This window comes from Amblyomma mixtum, chromosome 3, assembly GCF_055824585.1.
Source record: "Amblyomma mixtum isolate Tamu chromosome 3, ASM5582458v1, whole genome shotgun sequence".
NCBI lineage: Eukaryota > Metazoa > Arthropoda > Arachnida > Ixodida > Ixodidae > Amblyomma > Amblyomma mixtum.
Genome location: NC_143014.1, coordinates 315,405,116 through 315,409,626, shown reverse-complemented (window position 1 = coordinate 315,409,626; position 4,511 = coordinate 315,405,116).

Here is a 4,511-nt window from a genome sequence, read left to right as displayed (position 1 = left end):
CGCTTATCACGACACATTCGTTTTGAGCTTTTTATCGCAAGCGCACGATTTATTATAATAAAATAAGGCAAAACACATTTATTAATTGCGTGTGTTAACTAAAAGGCAAAGTCTTAAAATAAATGGTCACGTTTCCCATGGCGACGCTCGCGCTTATGAACGCTAGAAAATGAAAATGGCGGCGTCCAGAGAGTGCCGTCTTGGCAGCTGCGATAAAGTGAGCTTTAGCTGCGACGCATCCTGTTTACGCCCTCTTCAATTGTGCTAGTTACCCGCGTGCTACTGACTACAAGCACGAAAAGGTGAGCACTTGCAAGAATGACAGTACGAGAATTCGACTGTCTCGCTCGCGAGCCTGACGTTCTCGCAAGACTGCCTGCATAACAGCCAGCGTACTGCTGTGCTAGTTTTCGATGCATGGAAGGCATGTAATGTCTGCATTTTCGCTAATCCAGTGCACGTATGTATGTTCGACAGTCCGTGTACTTTTCGCCTTGGTATCAATAAAGAGCGAGCATGTATTCTGTGTGCTGCTGTCGTTTCGAGAAGTGGCCTCGGGCTAACGAATGATAGGTATACCTTTTCAAGGACTGAGCCCCTTAATTCATCCGGATCGCCGTTTACTTTGTCTAGTAAACACCCCTCTCGTGAAGTCTCTCTCGTAGTCGTAAACACACCCCTCTAACTTACTCTAAATAAGAATATACAAATAAAAATTCATTTGAAACTTTAAAGTGCAAAGTACTGGTTTAGTAAAACGAGCTTCTGGGCAAGTTGGTTACTTTGCTTCCTGGTTGTAGGTAACAAGGCATATTAGGCCACCCGTCAAATGCTTCCCTTAAACAGACAGCTCAATGGGAAGGTGAAATGTTTTCGATCATTTTTTTTGTTTAGTTGCCATACATACAGGAAGTTGTAAATAATGTCAGTTACATGTGCTTACAATGGCAAGGCAAGTCACTTTGTAAGAACTTAGCATGACTGCTTTCTGCACAGGTAGCTCGAGTGCAGTGCAAGGCCAGAGCGAGCTATTTAGCGTATGGCTAGCTGTGCGCTGTGTTCCACATGTATGTCCAAATACAAGAGCAATGAAATGCAACCACCAGCAATGCTCTGACAACTGTTTATATGTCTTTTTCATTGTACACTACAAAAGGCCGCATAATTGTGAGTCAAAAGAAGCACCCCATTTCTCCGATTTATTTGCGAGCCCGCAAACAGATCAAAGACCGCATGGAGCACTCTGCGACTGGAAGAGTAAAAGTCAAAGTAAACACTGGCAGATTCATTTGTTACAATGCAAAAAAAGGGGGCACAAAAGGGAACAGAAATGCTACAGCAGCAAGTGTTGCCAGAAAGCACTCTAGAATTGCACAGCACATTTTGCATACTGAAATCATTCTGCTGTATTGATGTAATAGGTGATATAACAGGTGAATAGTACTGCTGCTGAGATAGGCCATGTTGAAGACATTTGCCAGCGAATGCTTTCCAGCGAAGGAAGGTAAGCATTCATGTTGTCAGCAACATGGGCTAGATGTCAGCCACAAACTAGGCAGGGGGTTCGCAACCGCCTGCCTAGTTTGTGGCTTTCACTGTGAGTATGCTGCACTTTTTAAAAGATAACTGGAAAACCCACCGCACCTGCGGTAACTGTCCTATACCTGCCTAGTTTGAATGGCAGGTAGGAATTTAGAAAGGATTTTTTGTTATATTTATCATAAAGATCATGTTTTCAAAATGAATAAGGGAAGTTTCTATAGTTGGAAACAACTCAAGTATCACAGCACAGCTCTGCCCACATTCAGCTCCACCAAGCAGAATTCCTCCTTGACTAAAAGGTGACCATTGTTAAAGCTTTCCTTGTTAAAGAAGGTAATCGCGAGATGAAAGTACACACTCAACAGTTCTAATGTCTCTGGCTAGTTTGATACAGTCAAGCACTGAACACCTGATTTTGTTCTCATGTTGAAATTGGTCAGCAGAACAATTCAGGATGCCGCCGACCTTGACCAGTGTTACCAAGTGCTGTTTTTTAAAGTTCTGCCCTGCTAAAGAGTAGGGTCCTGGGTTTCTGTGAAGTGCATTATTGGGCTACTTGGTGCATTGTGCCAAGAAAGTGCCCTCCACTTGTATTGCACACTGCATGATTACAAGGAAAACCCATGCTCTAACCTTTGAATGCTAGATTTTGACTTAAGTACAGCACTGCAAATGAGGGTGCCCGAAGCCAAACAAAGATGCGATAGAAAACAGCGGTAGCCCGCAAGCAGTTCTACTTGAATAGCAGATTTTGGATCTGTAAGCATGACAACATGCTGAGATGGAGAAGACATTAGCTTCCATAAGGTCACCTCAGTGGCAACATTTTCAGCCACAGTGGAGGATATGGCTCGAGTTAGACGGACAGACCAGGCAGTATTCATGCGATGACCTTTTCCACAGAACCATCAGTGAAAACTTGGAGATGGCAAGCATATTGACCAAGTCGGCATGGATCTTCTGGGCCCATTCCCTGTATCATCGGCCAGCAATAAGTGGATAATTGTCGCGACAGACTACCTGACACGCTATGCGGGAACCAAGGCGGTGCCATGTGGCACATCGTCTGAAGTAGCACAGTTCTTCATGCACGGCATTGTTTTATGACACGGCACCCCGTCCTACGTAATCACCAATCGAGGAACGGCTTTCACAGTGCCGCTCATGCACGAGGTGTTCAAGTTGAGTCATGAGCCATCGTAAGACCACTGCCTACCACCCACATTCAAATGAGCTCACCAAGCGACTCTACAAAACTATAGCAGATATGCTCGCAATGTACCTAGACGTCCAGCATAAAACTTGGGACGAGATCCTCCCATACGTGACTGTTGCGTACAATACGGCAGTACAGGAAACAGCTCACTTTATTCCATTTTGGCTCTCAGGCACTGAAGTGTAGCAAGCAGCGCAGATGGTGCTGGGGTAAGCGACTTATCAAGGCCGGCCGCAGTGATGAGAGCTGACGCTGCACCGGCCGCAGCATAGTCAGTGAAAGCAAAGTCGGAGTCGGAGACGGCATGGCCACAATTGGCTGGAAGAGATGCTGCAGCCGCCGCCGGCTGCTGTGGATGCGACGCACGGTGGTGTCTCGATGCCTCGCGGAGAACAGGAGCTACTGTGGTTGTCTCGGCTGTCATGGTGGCACAGGCATTGTTTGCAGCGTCCGATGTATAGCCAGTGGTGTGGCGCGATTTAAGCAGGTTGTTGGCGCAACTGGGCAGCGTTGAGGGTGCGTGTGGCTGGCGGCAGGAGGCAGAGGGGGCTGCGCCGGAAGGCAGGGACGGAGCTGCCAACGAACTGTGTGGGGAAGGCGATGGGGATCCACAGGTCGAAGAGCCAGTCAAAGAGATGGGGCGCTCGGTGAGTGGTACCTCAGCCGGCACTAGCGTGAGTACTCACAGGAGTGTGCGAGGAAGGCTGAACTGGAGCTGCTGTCGGACAGATGCTTGCAGCCTTATTTGCGTCCGTTGCCACACTATGCGGCGGAGTGCTGGCAGCGAGGTGGTGGAGTGGAATACCGTATAAACGGAAAAATGCTTCCTTCAGTCCATTGAACAGGTGGCCGTCCGACGGTGGAAGGTTGAGCTGGTCAAAGATGTTGGCGGGTAGCTTCCACTCGACGAGGAGGAACCGCCAAATCGGGGACGACACACCGTTCACGTATAGCTGGGCCTCCACTTGTGCGAAGCATACAACGGGGCTGTGCAGGAAGAGTGGCCACAGCTGCACTCAGGACAGGTCGCGGGGCAGGATCGGGTGCCACTCATCTTGTGGTAGGCCCGTGGCGAGGCAGGAACTTGGAGGTACAGCTGCAGTGCGCTGGTTGAGAGGGCGTTCAGGCTGTCCTAGGTCACCAACTATGTGGCACACAGTGGTACCAGATGCGGTGCGGCCACGTTTATTCTTGGTGATGCCGTTCTATGGATGAAGGCAGTTTGTGCAAGCCTTGAAAAGCTGAAGATGATGGCTGCCATTTGAGCCGGGTGCGTAACCTGTTCTGTTCTGCTCATGCTCGCCAAGCTCTTTGTAGCGCAAGCAGAAGCGGTGGCGCTACAATCTTGACGTCAGTAAATGGTGTGCAGCATAATTTGTTGCTGTGACAAAGAACGACACATACAGCATGATAACAGACAACACACATTGTGTATTCTTCACCTTAACTTTGGTAAATGGTTTACTGCTGAATTTTTATGCCAGCAGAACACGAACTAAAATAAAGTAAAAGAATTGCACACTTTGCACAAAAATGTGTGTGTGTCATCCATTTTCTTTCCGTGCCTGTCTTCCTCAACATAAAAATTAAGCATTGCACCACTTAACAAAGTTAAAATGAAAAATGCACAGTGTGCATTGTCTGTTATCATGCTGCATGTGTCTTTTGTCAATGCGACAAATTATGCAGTGCGTCACTTGCTGAAGTATACATTTAATGCAGCCTTGCACTCGGCACATTGTCGTGCACATTT